This window comes from Miscanthus floridulus, chromosome 17, assembly GCF_019320115.1.
Source record: "Miscanthus floridulus cultivar M001 chromosome 17, ASM1932011v1, whole genome shotgun sequence".
In the NCBI taxonomy this organism is placed as follows: domain Eukaryota; kingdom Viridiplantae; phylum Streptophyta; class Magnoliopsida; order Poales; family Poaceae; genus Miscanthus; species Miscanthus floridulus.
In genome coordinates this window covers 3,508,136-3,528,417 of record NC_089596.1, presented here as the reverse complement: position 1 = coordinate 3,528,417, position 20,282 = coordinate 3,508,136, and the positions used below count along the sequence as shown (strand labels likewise).

Genomic DNA, 20,282 nt, shown 5'->3' with positions numbered 1-20,282 from the left:
ATCGATTGCTGATTAAGAACTTTTTTCTAGAGGTGTCTCCAGGATGCTTGAACCAGTGGACCGCTATTGAGAATTACTAGTTTCGAAATTAAAGATGGCCGGCGGCCTTCCAACCACCAATAATGAAAATAGCCTTCATATTACTAGAAGAAAAACCCGGCGGCATCTCGACTCCTCCTTCCTCCCTCTATTTAACGGGTGAAATCCCAAGAGGCGAAAACAAGCTAGGTAGCACAGACGAGAGAGAGAGAGAGAGGAGGAGGAGGAGGAGGAGGAGGAGGAAAAAGCTAATAATAAGGTGGTCGTTCATGGCTCCGATGAAGCTGTACGGTGCGATGGTGTCATGGAACGTGACTCGGTGCGTGGTGGCGCTGGAGGAGGCCGGCGCCGAGTACCAGATCGTACCCATCGATTTTGCCACCATCGAGCACAAGAGCCCCGACCACCTTGCCCGCAACGTACGTCGTCGTATTGTACTATCTTTTTATTTGCCCGGCCGACCGGTCGTCTGTCTTTTTATTTGCCCGGCCGGCCGGTCGTCTCTCCCGGCGGTCTCCACCCCCTGCTACTGTTGCTACGGGATCTGATCTGATAGTTAAAACTCATCACTGTCCATAGTATTGATATAATTTACATATATTGTGTCTCGATCTCTGCAGCCGTTCGGTCAAGTTCTAGCTTTCCAAGATGGCGATCTCCACCTATGGGGTATGTACGTATGATCCTATCATATCTCTTGGACAGAGAGTCGGAGATCCTCAGCCTGTTCGGGAGGCCGTATCGTATCGTGGATTATTTACTGCTGGCTGGTTTGGTGTGAGAGAAAAACACTGTTCCCGGTTGGAAATTTACGATCGTTTATGAGCAAGCGAACAAGACCTAGAACACGTTCTAGTGCAACGATAGAGAGACAAAGAGAGGTGGATGAGGTCTGACGAACCTGACACCACGGAAGGGGTAGATCCAGAGGTCTTCATCGGGTTCGTTGGTGAAGTCTGCGCACGGACAGCGACGGTCGGGGAAGACGTGTCGGAGATGCGGTGCCAGCGGTGAAGATCAATGATGGTGCAGTGCTGTGATGGAGGTACTTCCCGTCACTGGCTACGCCCCTCACTTAGATCGGGTTTAGGATTTGTCGGTGGTGAGCTTGGCTCAAGCGAATCTCGTGATTAGAGCCGCTAGCCCCCACCTCTTTTTATAGCGTAGGGTGACAGGGGACCTACAGCCATGGTGGGCTGGGCGCCCCCGATCAGGGTGCGAATCAAAGGCCCAACTAGGCCATTGGGTCCAGTTAGGTTAGAGATCAATCTAACAATCTCCCCCTTGATCTCTTTTCATCTTTCACTTTCATATTATTTATTTTTGTTCATTCCATTACAGATTAGCGTATAGAGCATGTCTCATCGTCACGGTCCATTACCGATAGATTTAACAGCTACGACACACTACTCCGTTCTGAAATAGATACTTATCTTTGGGCCTTCTTTTGTCCAGGAATTATAGGCTTTCGCTTAAACCCATGCCGGCTACATGTTCTCTGAACACTTTGGGTGGTAAGCCTTTTGTAAGCAGATCCGTGAGTATCTTTACTGTACTTATATGCTCAAGACTTATGACTTAATCCCGGACTTTATCTTTCACAACATAATACTTTATGTCAATGTGTTTGGCAGCACCACTTGACTTATTGTTGTGAGGATACTATACTGTCGGATTATTATCGCAATATAACTTTAGTGGTCTATAGATGTCGTCAACCACTTTCAAACTGGGTATGAACTTCTTTAGCCAGTTCACCTGCCCCGTTGCCTCATAACACGCTACAAACTCGGCATACATTGTGGACGATGTAGTGACGGTTTGTTTTGAGCTTTTCCATGAAATAGCTCCCCCTGCGAGAGTGAATACATATCCAGACATGGATTTTCTATCATCTCCCGCATAATCAGAATCTGAATACCCCACTATATGGAGTGAATCGGATCTTCTATATATCATCATGAGGCCTTTTGTTCCTTGCAAATAACGCAAGACTTTCTTTACTAATTTTTAGTGTTCTATTCCAGGATTGCTCTGGAATCTGCCAAGTAACCTGGTAACAAATGTCAAGTCAGGGCGCGTGCATACTTGAGCATATTGCAAGCTTTCGACAGCTGAAGCATATAGAACCGCTTTCATTTGATCGATCTCATATTGGTTCCTGGGGCATTGAAAATCCCCATATCTGTCGCCCTTGACTATAGGAGCAGGTGAGGGACTATATTTGTGCATACTGAATTTTTTTAAGATTTTCTCTATGTATGTCTTTTGTGACAGTCCTTATACCCCATTACTTCTAGCTCGGTGAATCTCGATCCCTAGAATGAACGAAGCTTCACCAAGATCTTTCATATCAAATTTTGAGGACAAAAACTTCTTTGTCTCCAGTAGTAGACTGACATCACTACTAGCAAGTAAGATATCATCCACATACAGGGCAAGGAAGATAAACTTCCTATTCTTAAACTTTGTATAGACACAATTGTCCTCTATATTCTCCTTTAAACCCAAAATTCCTTATTGTCTGATCAAACTTCAAGTACCATTGTCTTGAAGCTTGTTTTAATCCATAAATGGATTTCTTTAGGCAGCATCCCATTCATTCTTTTCCTTCCATGACAAAACCTTTCGGTTGTGCCATGTAAACATTTTCCTCCAAGTCTCCGTTGAGAAATGTCGTCTTTACATCCATCTGATGTAATTCTAGATCGTAATGTGCCACTAATGCCATTATGATTCTGAAGGAATCCTTACATGAGACTGGAGAAAATGTCTCATTGTAATCAATCCCTTCTCTTTGCGTAAAGCCTTTTGCCACAAGTCGGGCTTTATATCTCTCTATATTCCCTTGAGAGTTAAGCTTTATTTTATAGACCTATTTACAGCCTACTATTTTGGCTCCTTTAGGAATTATCTCTAAATCCCAAACTTTATTGGCATTCATAGATTTTATTTCATCTTCCATGGCCTCAAGCCACTTTGATGAATGATCACTTCTCATGACTTCTTCAAATGAGGTGGGATCATCCTCCATTTGAAATTCCTCGATGTTGTACACTTCATAGTCGGCAGGAATAGCTGATTTTCTAACTCTTTGAGACCTTCTAGGGGCCTCCACATTTGGCACATCTTCTATTTGAGGCTGTTGTTGCTCCCCCTCATGTGTGGCAATTGGTTCTATAGGATCTTGAAGAATAGGTTCCTCATCGTCATTTATTGTTGCCACAGGCGAAATAACAACAGGTGCTGGCACCACAGTATCTTGTACTATCGGTGCAGCGACAACAGGTAGTGAGAAAAATGGCTCATGAATCATTGGAGTGGGCGCATACACCCGCTTCTCTTCAAGGTCAATTTCTCGAGCTACCATGCTCCCTCTCATCATTTCATCCTCTAGGAAGACAGCGTGTCTCATTTCCATAAACTTTGTATGTCTGTCTGGATAGTAGAAACAAAAATCTTTTGACTTTTCTGGGTAACCAATGAAATGGCAACTCACTGTTTTGGGATCTAGCTTTCCAATATTTGGGTTAAATACTTTAGCCTCAGCAGGACTCCCCCACACACATAAGTGGTTTAGTGAGGGTACTCTTCCTGTCCACAACTCATACGGTGTTTTGGGCACCGACTTACTTGGTACTCTATTGAGAATATGAATGGCGGTTTTTAACGCCTCCATCCACAGGCTCATCGATAAGGTGGAATAACTTATCATACTGCACACCATATCCATCAGGGTACGATTGCGCCTTTCAGCTACTCCATTCTGCTGAGGTTCACCCGGTGTAGAATACTGGGCTACTATGCCATTCTCCTGTAAGAACCTTGCAAAGGGTCCAAGAACTTGGCCATATGGGGTATGCCGACCGTAGTACTCCCCCCACAGTCGGACCTGACTATCTTAATCTTTAAATTGCGTTGGTTTTCAACTTCTGCCATAAATATCTTAAATTTATCCAATGCTTCTGTTCTTTCTTTGATTGGATAAATATAGCCATAACGGGAGTAATCATCTATGAATGTTATGAACGAATCATAACCATCCACACTCTTTACAGGAAAGGGACCATAGATGTATGTGTGAATAATCTGTAGAATTCCTGCGCTTCGTTTGGCATCTTTCTTAATTTTCTTTACGTACTTTCCTTTTATGCAATCTCTGCATTGTTCTAAATCTGAGAGCTATAATGGAGAAAGAATATCATTCTTAACTAGTCTTTCTATTCTCCCCCTCAAAATATGGCCTAAACGATAGTGCCATAATTTCGACAACGCATCATGAGCTCTCTTTCGTTTTCTGTTTACATCCGCAGACGAGGATACATTCATATTGTCGCACGCAACGTTCCTATCATCGCATACAACATTCTCATCATCACGTAGTGATAACAAATAAAGCTCATTTTGTAAGATAGCAAGACCAACACATGCATCATTAAATGTTATCTTACATTTGCCATTTCCAAAATGGCAATCATATCCATCGTTGTCCAAACATGAAACACTAATCAAGTTCCTCTGTAACGAGGGAACATAAAGAACATCTCTAAGTATAAGTTTGAAACCATCAGCAAGCTCTAGAGAAAGATCACCAACGGCTTCAACTTCTGCTTGGACTCCATTTGCGACTTTAACGTGTCTTTCACTTCTTTGCGTAGTCCTCGTCGAACGGAATTCCTGTAAAGAATTAGCAACATGAACAGTTGCACTTGAGTCAATCGACCAAGTAGATTTTGAATACTGTATATACATGGATTCATTTATGAACGTAATAATGTTCTCACCTTTCTTTGCCATGATCATCTTTAGGTAATCGGGACAATCTTTCTTATAATGTCCCATCTTCTTGTAGTAGAGACATTGATCTTTCTCTACTGTGAATTGTTTTGCTGAGGCTGATGTAGCATGGGACCCTTTCCCTTTGACTTTGAGGAGGAGTTAGCGTTATTATTCTTTTTCTTATTGTCTTTCAAATAATTGATAGAGCCACCTTTGGCAACTTTCATTCTCTCCTCCTCTTGCACACACATAGCCATGAGCCTCTCGATGTCCCATTTCTCGGGCTGTATGTTGTAGTTGACAACAAAAGTGTCAAACTCTTTTGGCAAGGAAGCAAAAATCAGATGGATAAGGAACTCATCCTTGAGAGTCAGATCCATTGGTTTTAGCTTGGATGCCAAATTGCTCATCCTTAGTATGTGCTCTCTAATGCCACCATTACCTGAGTACCTCTCTGTTACCAGCTGCTTTATCAGCTGGGTAGCATATGTCCTTGAAGAGGCAGTGAACTGACTCTTTATTCTTTCGAGATACTCGGTGACGGTGTCACACTCTGGGATTGAGCCCACAATTACAGGCTCAATCGTGTTCTTTATCACAGCCAAACACTTCTTATTGGTAGTTATCCACTTCCTATGCTCAAGGTCACAGGACATTCTTTGGGATGCAAAATCCCTCTCTCTAGTTGCCCAAGCGACATCAGCCTCGTTTGTCTCCCTCACCGGTACCACAGGCACTGTGAGACACAGTGTGGTGACTACCCAGTCCACCTCAGCCAAGATGAAGGCTAGGTCGATCTTTTTCCTCCACTCAATGTAATTATCACCTTTGAGAGTGGGGATTTCTTTGATACAACTCATCAAGTTGTATCTACCTGAAAACACAATTCAAATAGTGTGAGAACATAAATAATAATAATAACAATTGCATGTCTTAGTTTCAACAACAACAACAACAAAGCCTTAGTTTCAACATTGGTCAAAATTAAAACATACAATTGTACCCTACACTAATTCTACATCACCGTTGGACTGAAATAGAATTAATGCATGACAAAGCATCATAATATTGCCATTAATCAATGTTGGTCAGAATAATAACAATATTATGATCAATTAAAACATACCATTTTCAAAATTAAATTCTCCCGTTGGTTCAAATTTATTAATGAAAATAACATCTTTAAATATGCAGCGGAATAAATGCACTCATTTTCTTGAATTTTACCCACAGGGAAAATACTTTTTCTATTTTCTTTTGAGCCAATTTCTATTTTTCAATTTTCTAGAAAAAGAAAATACGAAAACGGGCTCATTCTTTACTGTTTCGGCCCAAAACCGGCAAAAAGCCGGCTCGGCCCATAGCAGCAGAACTGGCCCACGGCCCACGGCAGCACGCACCCTTCCCGCGTGCTTCCCTGCGCCCAGGCAGCAACCTAGGCCTGGGTCGGGAATTTGGCCTCGCGCCCTCACCTGCCTGGGCTGAAAGGCAGCCTAATCTTCCATCGCCGTCAGATCTCATCCGACGGCCGTCCGATCGTTTCGGCCGAAACAAAATCCTTCTCCGGCCGCTGTCCCCGAACCCTAGAGGCCATTCAGCCTTCTCTTCTCTCTCTTCACCGCGTTCCTGTCTTCTCCTCTCAGCGCAGCAAGCAGCAGCAGAGCCTCGGCACCGTTGCCGGCCCCATCGCTGGCGTGCGCTCTCCCCAGTGGGTGAGTGCGCTGCTGTCGAGCGGCCTAGCCGCAGCGCCCCTTTTGGCCAGAGCCCAGCGAGCTACGCCCCTGGCTCGGTCTTCTTTTCCCCGCGTGCCAGCGTGACAGCAGCGCTGCGTAGCGGCGATATAGGCCACCCCTTCCCCTTCTTCCCCTTTCAGATTTACTTCGTTTTGGGGATTAGGGTTAGGGTTAGGGTTAGAATTTGGGTTTTACTGTTTCTCTTCCCCATTGAAGACTTTTACGGGTTTAGGGTTTGGCTCTTATGTTCTTAACCTGATAAGCTAGATCTATACCTAAACCTGGCTCTGGTACCATTGTTAACACTGTTGAATCGCTAGGACCATAGATCTAGCCGGGGTGCTTGATGAAACAAGGACCTAGAACACGTTCTAATGCAACGATAGAAAGACAGAGAGAGGTGGATGAGGTCTGACGATCCTGACACCGCAGAAGGGGTAGATCCAGAGGCCTCCATCGGGTTCGTTGGTGAAGTCTGCGCACGGGTAGCGACGATCGGGGAAGATGTGTCGGAGATGCGGTGCTGACGGTGAAGATCGATGACAGCGCAGTGCTGTGATGGAGGTACTTCCCGTCACTGGCTGCGCCCCTCACTTAGATCGGGTTTAGGGTTTGTCGGTGGAGAGCTCGGTTCAGGCAAACCTCGTGATTAGAGCCGCCGGCCTCCACCTCTTTTTATAGCATAGGGTGACACGGGCCCTCCAACCATGTTGGGTTGGGCGCCCCCGATCAGGGCGCGAATCAAAGGCCCAACTGAGCCGTTGGGTCTAGTTAGGTTAGAGATCAATCTAACACCTATATATACAACCTCTTTGTAAATATGCTGGGCATCCCGATCAGGGCACAAATTCCCAACTGGGCCATTGGGTCCAGTTAGGTTAGAGATCAATTTAACACCTATATATACATCCTCTTTGTAAATATGACAGTAGTACTAGTTTTCATCCCTGCCATACATCACAAAATGGTATTTTTCCCAGAATCGCGTGCAATTTGCAAGTACGTTGCCCGCTAGCACAAGCCTGACCTGCTGAGGGAAGGCGACCTCAAGGAGTCAGCAATGGTGGACGTGTGGCTGGAGGCGGGCGGAGGCCAACCAGTACACCGCTGCACTGAACCCTATCCTGTACCAGTGCCTCGTCAGCCCTATGTTCGGGGGCACCACTGACCAGAAGGTGGTGGAGGAGAACCTGGAGAAGCTGAAGAAGGTGCTGGAGGTGTACGAGGCGCGCCTGGCCAAGCACAAGTACCTCGCCGAAGACTTCCTCAGCCTCGCCGACCTCAACCACATCTCCGTCACGCTTTGCCTGCTCGCGACGCCCCATGCTTCTGTGTTCGATGCGTACCCGCACGTCAAGGCATGGTGGGATGGCCTCATGGCCAGGCCGTCTGTCCAGAAGGTCGCCGCGCTCATGAAGCCGTCTGCTTGAAGTGAGCTGAGTCTTCGTACGTTCCTGGAATAATAATATATATAAGCCGACGATCGAGCTGTGTCCTGGTTCTCGATCGATCGGCATGTTATCCAGCAGGTTGTTGTGTTGAATAAGCTAGCCGAGTTGTATGTGATCCTTTGAATAATTGCACTGAGAAAAGTAGTAGTCGTCGTCGTCGTCGTCGTCGTAGTGGTGGTGGTAGAAGAAAAGTTGTTGAACTACTAGGGTTCATGACGATCAATGATGAATAAATGTGATTTCTCTTTTTAATCTGTGGCCGAAACTTGTAATTAGCTTTTCTCCCTCATACTAACCCCAAATATGATGGTTTTTTCCTAAAATTTTTTAAAATCATGCTCTATCATTTTAGTCTAGTCATCTATCTTTGTCACTAATTTCGAACAATTCAAATTTTGAATTTCAGAAAATGACAGCTTCAAACCTAATTTTTAACTAATAAATGATTTCAGCTGTAAAGGTGATGAATATAAAAGTTGTTGAACACATCACTTTCTACAACTTTTATTTTGGTCATCTTTTTATTTGACAAAATTTGAATAGTTCAAATTTTAAATTTCAGAAAATGACAACTTAAAACCTGATTTTCAACCACTAAATGATTTCAGCTGTAAAGGTGATGAATATAAAAGTTGTATAATTCGTCAAGATCTCCTACTTTTATTTTGGCTATTTCTTTATTTCATAAAGTGTTAAGTGATTTCATAAAGTTTTAGTAGTAATAGAGTGGATGTTGAAATAGATTCATCTGGATGTTCCAAAGGGTAGTCTCACACATATACATAAATATAGTCTCACAAGCATACAAAAGTATGTAGTCTTACACACATACATAAATATATAGTCTCACATGCATGCATAAATGAAGTCTTACAGACAAACACAAACACTCCACGTTCAACAACTAGCTAGCTCACTATAACGACTTTCCCCTTGACACCTTTTCGTTCCCATGGCAATATGTCTTTGGGTAGGTTCTTTTCCACAACACTGGTCTTCTTAGAAAAGTATGTGAATAGATGCATCTCATCGTAGTTATTGTAAGCTTCAACATCGTCCACACCATCAACTCCGATAATGTGTTGTTTCCCGGAGGCAACCACATGTTTTGTCTTCTTCTTCGGGGAGAGGTTACTTTGTGGGTCAGACATATAGAAAACTTGTGCGACACGTGAAGCGAGCACCTAAGGGTCATCTTGGTAGCCTAGATTCTCGAGGTCCAGGACTCTCAATCCGATCTCGTTCATATGGTGTTGTTTGATCCAGCAGCATCGAAACAGGGCCACCGTTATATCCCTTCCATAGTCAAGTTCCCATATCTCTTTAATGATACCAAAGTATTGGATCTTTCGCCCCAATCCATCGAGAGCCTCTATTCGAACACCGCTGTTTTGGTTCATATATTTACTATCCTTTGCGTGGGTATAGTACGTATATCCATTAATGTCATAAGCTTTCCAAGATGTCACTTGTCTCGATGGCCCCTCCGACAACCTACTGATGGTAATAGAGTCTATGGTTTCTCTAAGCGATATGTTTTGGTCCTTCAACCATGTAGTTAGTCGTTGCTTATGCTATTTCATGACCCAATCATCCGAACGACCATTTCTCTCAGCCATAATGATAGTCAAGTGTTCATCAATGTACGGTTGCATCAGTTGTGTACTCTACAAGACACTGTAATGTGCCCGACTCACCTCTTTGTAATGGTCGATGAGCATTTTTCTACCACTGGTGCCCTTCCTAGCCAGCCTACCCTTGTGACGAGATCGGGTTTACCAATCCCTTTCTGTACTTTTAGGTACTCTTGATAGCACTCGATGACTTCTTTAGTACTGTTACCCTCTATCATGGAGCCCTCTGGGTATGCTCGATTATGTACGTATCGACTTAGAACTGACATGAACCGCTCGTAGGACCATATTTCATGCAAGTAGCAAGGGCCCAGCGCCTATATCTGATGAACCATGTGAATCATGAGATGTGGCATTATATCAAAAAAAGCAAGAGGTAAACACATCTCTAGTTGGTTTTGTGTCTCCACCACAAATTCATGTAGGTCACTCAGCTCTTGCTTGCCAATCGTCTTCTGTGAGATCTTCAAAAAGAAGTAGCATATGCGGGTGATGGTCATTTTCAAGAACTCTGGCTTTATAGCCCTGATTGCAATAGGTAGAAACACTGTTAGCATCACATGACAATCGTGAGCCTTGTAGTGTGTTATTGACAAGTCCTTCATCGGCACTAGCTTCTTCACATTTGCTAAAAAACCCAGTCGGGACTTTGACCCCCCACAGGAAAGTGCATATATCGCTCTTCTCGTCTAGTGTTAAGTTGAAGCACCCCACGGGCAGAGTGTATTTTCCATTAGCCTCAGGTACCGGGTGAAGCTGTGGCATCACGTTTAGCTACACCATGTCTTTCCGTGCTTTCAGACCATCCTTTGACTTGCCTGTGTCCATCAAGGTAGCAATGAGACTCTCATAGACATTCTTCTACACGTGCATAGCATCAATGGTATGAGGGACCTCCAAGTCTGGCCAATAAGGCAGACACTAAAACAAGATCGATTGTTTCTAGAAAGGTATGCCTTCGACACGAGGTGTGCTTCTATCTCTGTTCGTCCCATCCGGAATTTTCTTTCCATAGATGACTCGTATGTTTTTCACCATTCTATACATGTGTTCTCCGTTATGACGTCTCTCCGGAGGGGGTTCAATCTCTGGGGCGTTGTCATAAAACCTAAAGAACAATTTGTTGTGGTACTTGTGACTTGTCTTTAAGAAGCGTCGGTTTCTTAGGTAAACTATCTTCTTGGATGCATCCAGGTACACCCATGTAGTACCATGCAAGCAAACCAAGCATCCCATCTTCCCTTTGATCTATCCAGACAAAGCAAATAGCGCGGGGTAATCATTGGTAGTAACAAATATTATTGCTCTACATATGAACTCCTCCTTTCGGAACGCATCGTACATCTACTCCCCATGCCTCCATAGCCTCTCCATTTCTTGCATCAAAGGCTCGAGGAACACGTCTATATCAATGCCTGGTTGTTTAGGGCTAGAAATAAAAATAGTGAGGAGAAGGTGTTTACACCGAAATTAGGAAAGAAGGTCGTGGTGACTCAAAAGCTCCCAAGACCATGTCATCAAAGAATCAATTTCGTACAGATCAGAACTAGCCGATTCAGATGCAAGAATTATAATCGGCTTTCTTTAGATGGCGCCAGCAGATAAGGACAAAGGCTTCGATCAGCGCTAGGACGAAACATGTTGGACTCCACAAAAAGGGAAAGATTAGAGTCCAAGTTATCTTAAATTAGGAATGTTTTCATTATGCCAAAGATTGTATTGAGTCGTACTCGAGCAAGGTTTGTTTTTAGGCTCCAGGTATAAATACCAAACCCCGGCTATTGTCAAGATCATCAATCAATCAAATACAAAGTCAATTACTTTTTTCGGCTTCGGCCACCCCTTAGGAGTAGGAGTAGAGTAGATTTTGGTGAGTTCTTCAATGAGTACGGCTGCATCGATCTGGTCGACCTCCACTGCTTGTCTGTAAGTTTTGTCATGGTTTATACCTCTGTTCGTATGGCTGCATCGATCCGGTCGACCCCCACTACGACTCTGGTATAGGCTAGTTATCGATTCTTGTCTAATTCAAGTATGGCCTATGTGATTCAGTCTCACACCCCACTGCTTGAATTAGATCAAGGTCAAGTTTTCAGCTCTATCTTAGTATGGTAGTCTTTGGTAGATTCATTAAGTTACCGATATTGCTTATTGCTTTCATTGTTTATCTAATTATAGCAATATCACTCTGCCCAATTGAGATTGATCTGGATCGGCCTTATATCTTGTTTAACTCATCGTTTGCTAATCTAAAACTAATCTAATCTACATTTTAAGCGATGAGTTATGTTTTTTATCGGCTGTTCTGCGTCAATCTTAATCGCGCATAGCATGCGGTTAAGGCATGTTCGATCTTGAGTAGATCTATTAGTTAATGAAAACCTTTCCATGGCCCGTCATCACGGCCTATGGGGTTCTGCCTCTCACCCCACTATTGACACCATGGAGTGGGAATTGTTAGTTAGTAGAGCCGTTCCTGAGAAGGCATGACCTTAACTGTGCGCTATGCCTGAATCGGCTATTTAGCCGATATCGAATGCTTTCACGAACAGCTCACATTACGAGATCATTGAAGTAGAGATAAGTTGAAAGATGTGTTAGCCCCATGATCTTGTTATGGTATTATGGCCTGTATGATTCTACCTCATGCCCCACTGATATTAGTAATGAGTTAGAGTCGTCGAGTCTATTGTTGTTTCTACGACCTGCATGATTTTGCCTCATGCCCCACTAGTCATGGCGATAGATGAGATCTAACATGTTTATTAGATTTACCTTTATTAAATGGTTAAGAGGTGTTGAGTTGTTTCTTTAAATAAAAGGAGTTCAGTTACTTGTAATCATTGGCTCAGTATAAACCAATCGTCATTGATATCTTATTGCCATTGATTAATATTTGCTTAAATAACATTCATCCTGAATGATAACCGATCCTTCTTATACAACCCCATAAGCTTTAATCGATTTATTCTTGTGAACATGCTGGGATCGGCTATTTAGTCGATTTCCTCTCATATCGGCTCTCAGAGCCGCACATTTAGGACTGTCTGGCAACACCGACACGTTTCGCCCTTAATTACTGATAAGCTTTCTCTCCTTGTCAATTATAGGGTCAAATTGACTGGCACGTCTCGGGAGGATTGCGCAGGATCGACCACCCTTGCGCTAAAGCCAGGCGGATCTGCTCAATCGAGCGGACCCTTCCGGCTTCCTGCGTGTGTCCTCGGCACGGAGGCAAAAATTCTGTGTCGACACACGTTTCTGGCACGCCCGGTGGAACCCCACAATCATCATGGTGGCTCACAATAACGACAACATCCTTATGGTACACTATGAGGACCTACCTGATGAGGATAAGGATACCATTGGCAAGGCTACAGAAGAATTTCAGAAGAAGTGTTTGTTGTCCTACACCAAAACACGTGACAGCACAATTATTTAGAAATTTCCACTACAAAGAGTTCTACTACATGGGTAGATAGATGCGGTTGAAGCTGAAGACAGGCATTTTTTTACAGAAGTCATAGATAAATCTATTCGTGATGCCATATCAGGCCGCAATGAAGCTTTCGCTGACGCATTTCACAACGCCGTAAAAGAGGCGATTCATGGGATTCTAGTTGGTTAGGTTGGATCGACTTGTTACAACATTCTAGATCCATCGACTCAAGGGACTAATCAAGTCGGTACTAGCCATCAAGAAGCAGTACCAGCTAGTAATGGTGATGTCTAGATGCTTCAAGGTTCATCTGAACAAACTCCAGGCACTGCTATGAATTAGGTACAGTACAATCCTAGACCGTCAATACAGCATGTACAACAGCTGACAGGACAAAGTCAGAACCAGATGATCAATTTTGGCACATCAGGCCACATATCGTCGTTGGCTCAAAAAATAGCACCATCAATTCAAAAGATCCGTAAAGATATAGATCCTTATGTCTATAATCAGAGACTTCAAGCAGCAAGCCAGCAAAGGACCCAACAGATTGAGATTCCATAAGGCTATCACTATGGCACGGATTATAACACCCTCCACATGATGCCAAATCTAGGATATCAAGGCACGCGAGATTTGAATCCACAGATGGGTCAGCAAGTACCGAGAAATCCAAATCCGCAAGCTGATGAGTTGCTACTGAAGGTGACCAAGATGATGAAGAATTAGTTTGGTTTGAAGCCGAAGGGGCTAACCTTTTCATACAAACGTCCATATCCAGAATGGTATGATTTGGTCGTTATTCCTACAAATTATAGGCTCCTAGAGTTTGCCAAGTTCACTAGTCAAAACAGTACAAGCACAATAGAACATGTCAGTTAGTATCTTACACAATTGGGTGAAGCATCAGTTGAGGATGCCCATCGGGTTTGGTTTTTCTCCTTATCCCGGTCAGGGCCAGCCTTCACTTGGTTCTCGTCACTACCAGTCAACTCCATTGCCAATTGGGCTAACCTGGAGAAGGAGTTTTATACATATTTTTATACTAGGACTGGAGAAAAGAGGATCACTGATCTGACGACCATGAGATAGAGGACTAATGAATCGAGCACTAAGTTTCTTCAGGGGTTCCAAGAGACTAGGAATTTGTGCTTCTCATTGAGTTTGGCCAATGATCAGCTAGCTGCTTTAGCTGTCCAAGGAATGCTGCCAACATGGAAGGAAAAGCTGCTAGGGCAAGAATTTGATAACTTGGGTCAACTGGCTCAATGAGTAGCAGCGCTTAATAGCCAATTTCAGAGTATGCGTAGAGACACTCGATTCTAGAAGAATACCACCATAGCCGAAGCTTATGATCCATACTCAGCAAATGACGGCTATGAAGATGAAGAAGAGGAGGTTGCTACAGCTAAATAGAATTGGAGCAAGAAGACAGTAATGGTGCCAAATCCTTAGGGAAGGGGAGTCGAAGAGAGCTATGACTTTGATGTCACAAAATCGAATAAGCTCTTTAACTTTTTTACTTGAGAAGGGACAGATCAAATTGCTGGACAATCATGTTATGTTGCCCCCTAAATAGTTAAAGAATAAGAAGTTCTGCAAGTTCCATAATGCTACTTCTCATTCCACTAATGAGTGTAGAATTTTTTGACAGCATATACAAAGGGCTATTCAGCAAGGGAGGCTCAAGTTCGATACGCCTTAGAAGATGAAAGTTGATGATAATCCTTTCCCAGGAGATCAAAATATGGTTGATGTTGGGATATTCAAAGGAAAAACTAAGGTCCTAACATCGGCCAAATCAAGAAAAGATGGAACAGTCAATCCCAAGATGCAGATATCGGCTGATGAATATAGAGAGGTTAAAAAATGTCATGATCAGCAGAAGAGCCGATATGAGCAGGGGGGAACATCAAAGGATGGAGCAACGAGGCCGCAAGTCACATCTCGGATCCTGTTGAATAAGTGGTGGCGGCAGAAGGAAAAAGATCATCAGCAATGGTTAGAGGATCAAGAATACCAGCTTCAACTAGAAGAAGAAAGGTATGAAAGGAAGCAAGCTGAATCGCACTGGAATTATCCTTTCTTCAGATACTGCTGGAACGAAGGTTTGAAATTGCCTACCAGACATAACTGTCCGGAATGCAGTAATCAATATTGGGAGTTTAGGTAATCTCAAATCAATCGTCGGTCTATCCATGCCCAGAATGCATATCATCATAATAACATGGATCGGTGTTTAAAAAATAAAAGTATTCATGATCGGTTGGGAAAGAAAGTTGTTGACCAAGACTGAGCTGATCATGAAGAAGAAAACAATCAGAGGGAACATGTTTGGTAGGAAGGCCAATGGTGCCCCGGAGTTTTAACAAGGAGCCAGAAGAGAAGAGTGCAACGCCTAAGGAATAAGGAGATGGAACAGGCTCAGCCATCTGGTAAAACTCAAGTGTGGCGTATCAAGCAAATAGCTGATAAGAAGCAACCATCGGCTAATATCCAAATGGCTTTTCTGTTGCCATCAGAATTCAGAGCTCTAGCGGATCAGGAAGTTTGCTCAGACTTCAATGAATCAGAGTATGAAGGGATGGTTGCCAAGTTGACGGTTACACACCAAGTGATATTTGATAAGCCAGTCAAACATCGGCACTTAAAGGCTTTATACATGAAAGGTTTTGTTGATGGGAAGCCAATGAACAAAATGTTAGTGGACGGAGGTGCTTCTGTCAATCTTATGCCTTACACTACTTTTCGTAAGCTTGGCAAGGGACCAGGAGATTTGCTTGAGACCAACATGATGCTTAGAGACTTCGAAGGGAATACATCTAAGACCCGGGGGGCAATAAACATCAAGTTAACAATCGAGAGTAAAACTCTGCTCACCACGTTATTTGTCATCGATGGAAAAGGCTCATACAGTTTACTCCTTAGTCGTGACTGGATTCACGCAAACTGTTGTGTACCATCGACCATACATCAATGTTTGATTCAATGGCATGGGGATGATGTCGAGGTGGTTCGCACTGATGAGTCTATGAGCATCGCAACAGCCGATCCAGTGCTTTGGGAATTAGGAGACTTTGAATGCCTTTCCAGCAAAACATGGGAAGTAGGCTTCATCAAGATTAATAATGAAGGCCAACAGCCAGTTCAAGCAATCGGCTCTGAAAGTTTGTTTTAATCAGTAATCGTGGTGTCGCGTTGGCCATTGAGTTAAGGGAAAATAAACATTGAGTCTTGGAAATGGTTTAGGCCGACGCATGTGAATGCTGAATTAAAGTGTAAGTGCGATTCTGAGTTAATGGATTTCTTAAGAGAAGTTATGTTTCACTTAATAGGATGCTTGACTCAGATTGATCGATCGTTTGATCTTTGGAATAAAAAATGCATGAAGAGATATTATTCTGACCTCTGAATTTGATAGTCGATTCGTTCTCGGCTCCAATAGCCGGTATTAGGAAGGTATTACCTCTAGTTCAAAAATGAAAGAACTTTGAAGATAGTAAAAGCCTATATGATATGTATCGCCTATAGAGCAAAAAACAAAAGCAAAAACAATCATACACAAGGACACTACATTGAAGCATGTTCATGGAGGAACAGGACTCTTTGTTCATCCAGATTACCCTAAGTACAAACTAATCAAAGACTTTGTTCACCACATCCTGAGCAGAGGTGATGTCCACAATGGCCTCGGCCACTGTGGTGAAGCCTTCTATCAAATCTTCATGCCCCTCAGGGCCGTCACCAGTCGGGAAGCCAACCTCCATGGCATAGAGCTCATACCCAGTTTGGACTTGTGCCACGGTCAGCGCCACCACCACACCATGACAAACACCATGGAGGGCGATCTCTCGAACGCAGGCTAGGATGTCTTGAAGACGAGCATTAATATGGGAACCCCGTGCATTGATGATGTCCGCAGCTGTGTTCGCTACCAGTTGGAGGGACTCTAACTGCACCGTCAGAGCTGACAGTCATAGGAACAAAGGACTATCAAGACAAAGATAATGGAAATCGGAATGAGGCATTCCTAGAATTTATCTTACCCGCAACCGTGGTGTCAGACTTAGCTAGCCGCGCTCAGACAGCGCTAGCCTCCTCCTCAGCCATGTGAAGGGTGGCCTGAGAAACCCCAAGGCGAATTTACAGTTGGCCGTTCTCCCAAGTCGCCTTAGAATAGTGATTCTGAGCCATCCTCCACTCATGAAGGTAGCGCTGGGTGTCGTCTCCATTGTAGGTCAGAAGAATCCAACGACGAGGCCAGAAAAGAAGATGTGGCATTGAAAGGCCCACCGGCCCTACGAAGAGGATGGAGACTATCGTTCACTACAAACCTATAGGTGAGTTAGAACTGTTCATCATCACAAACAAGAAATGTCAATCTCACCTCATGCGTCGGAGACGCTGGTTCATTGGCATATTCCCCTCCATGATTTCCTCCGCCACGCGCTTGCTTCGGTTGTCTTCGCCGGCCATGAGGGATGGTTGGATCTACGAAAGAGAAAAGGAAAAACCACTGCAGGACTTCGGTAGGCGGAGAAGAACGAGGGAATAGTTGCGAGTGGGGACGTATTCGAGGCCAAAACCACTAGCCAGTATTTGAAGACCTGAAGCGAAGAGGCGGACGCCTCGGGACGTGTAAAAGGCAATGGCAATTAATGGAAGGCGAAGCGCCACTTCGCTAATGATGATGGAAACACGGCGCCAAGCAACCGAAAGGCAGAAAATTGAAGGGTTCTCTTAATGAAAGCCATGTTTTTAGACTTGATTGAACTAGAGGCTTGGATCGGTTGTATTAAATTGGCTCTTTAGCCGAAGGAGGAGGCGTCAGTAAACCACGGAGATATATGATCGGTTCTACATGAGGTACGCGATGACATACGAATTTCAAGTTTGGAACATCATGGGTCGCTCTCGGTATTTATAATCAAATGGCATCAGCTCCCATGGGCTATTGACTTCTCCGGCTGATCTAGAGATGCTCTCAAAGACATACTTATGATGACCAAAAGGCGAAATAGCAGATATGGTTGCCTAATCAGGAGAAACCTTATCGGCTCAGGCGTTGCGCGCTTGGTACGTTTTGGCGACACTGGGAGGAGAAGAAGGATTCGGCAAAGCAATCGAATGGGGAATATTTGAAGGAATATTACCCTAACATTTGGATTTATAGTTGGCAACCAATTTTCTCGGCTAGCCGATACCAGAAGGGTATCACTTCTACCCAGGAGGCACAATGTATATTGCCCAAAGTGAACACGAATGAGGTATGAAGCATGGAGCAAAGGAGAATCACTCAAGGCAAAGAAATTGTTTGCCAAATGTCGCCTATTACAAACTACAGACCGGAAAAAACTTTGCTTACTATATCATCGGCCAGGGTATTGAAAGCTACGGAATTGGCGACACTCATAAAATCCTCAACCAAGCGCTCATGCTCCCCATGGTATGCTGCGTCTGGAAAACCATGGGGAAGAAGCTAAAGATTATGACCCGAACAGGCTTAGGCAGCAGCCAACGCCATGGCGGCTCTATGACAAACTCTATGAAGGGCGACCTCCCTGACATGATTTGGAATGTCGTGCAAGCGAACCACCAGAACGGCGTCCCTGGCATTGACAAATCACACCGTATGATCCGTAGCTGATCGAAGACTCTCTAGTTGGGTGGATAGATCTAAAAGATTCAAAGGGGAAGGTGATCAAACATTCTAGCCCTCGCAAACACTAGAACATCTTTGTGAGCATGAAGAGAAGACTTAGGTGATATCACAAGGATTCTTCTAACCGTAATAACAGGTCTTCTTGCTCAACGAGGCGCTAGGATAAGTAATGCAATCACCCTATGCACAAGAATTCTTCTAGCCACTCAAGATCTTCAGAACAAGAGGGCAGACCATGGAGGGTCTGGCAAAACTAGAGGCACTCGAGAGAGTAGATGAAAACAAAGTATGGCTGAATTGTTAAGTTGCTCTCGCCACAGTTAGAAGGACATTTTATAGCAGGCCCGGGAAGATAAATCCAAAGGCCCGTGAGGCTCCGTAAAAGTTTTTGAAGTATGGGCTCATGAGCTGACATAGGCGGCGGCGGACAGTAGACCCCTGATCAAGATTCTTTACCCATGACGGCGGACCAATCGGGAGCATAGACATGGTAATTTTGGAATAAAATTTCTTTTATCCCAAAATTAGGGGGCCAGTGTTTACACCGAAATTTAGAAAGAAGGTCGCGGTGACTCAAAAGCTCCCAAGACCATATCATCAAGGAATCAATTACATGCAGATTGGAACTAGCCGATTCGGATGCAAGAAATATAATCGGCTTTCTTCAGATGGCGCCAGCAGATAAGGACAAAGGCTACGATCAGCGCCAGGATGAGACATGCTGGACTCTACAAAAAGGGAAAGATTAGAGTCCAAGTTATCTTAAATTAGGAATGTTTTCATTATGCCAAAGATTTTATTGAGCCGTACTCGAGCAAGGTTCGTGTTTAGGCTCCGGGTATAAATACCAAACCCTGGCTATTGTAAAGATCATCAATCAGTCAAATACAAAGTCAATTACTTTTTTTGGCTCTAGCCACCCCTTAGGAGTAGCATTAGAGTAGACCTTGGCGAGTTTTTCAGCGAGTACGGTTGCATCGATCCGGTCAACCTCCACTGCTTGTCTGTAAGTACCGTCATGGTTTATACCTCTGTTCGTATGGCTGCATCGATCCGATCGACCCCCACTGCGACTCTAGTATAGGCTAGTTATCGATTCTTGTCTAATTCAAGTATGGCCTGCGTGATTCTGCCTCACACCCCACTGCTTGAATTAGATCAAGGTCAAGTTATCGGCTCTATCTTAGTATGGCAGTCTTTGGTAGATTCATTAAGTTACCGATATTGCTTATTGCTTTCATTGTTTATCGAATTGCAGCAATATCACTCTGCCCGATTGAGATTGATCTGGATCGGCCTTATATCTTATTTAACTCATCGTTTGCTAATCTAAAACTAATCTAATCTACATCTTAAGCAATGAGTTATGTTTTTTATCGGTTGTTCTACGTTAATCTTAATCGCGCATAGCGTGCGGTTAAGCCATGTCCGATCTTGAGTAGATCTATTAGTTAATGAAAACCTTTCCATGGCCCATCGTCATGGCTATGGGATTCTACCTCTCACCCCACTATTGACACCATGGAGTGGGAATCATTAGTTAGT

General features: G+C 43.8%; 1 pseudogene; it reads left to right on the top strand.

Annotated features, from left to right (window-relative positions):
• The first annotated feature begins 280 nt into the window (after positions 1 to 280).
• On the top strand, positions 281 to 8,135 carry LOC136518040 (glutathione S-transferase 1-like; annotated as a pseudogene).
• The last annotated feature ends 12,147 nt before the right edge of the window (positions 8,136 to 20,282 follow it).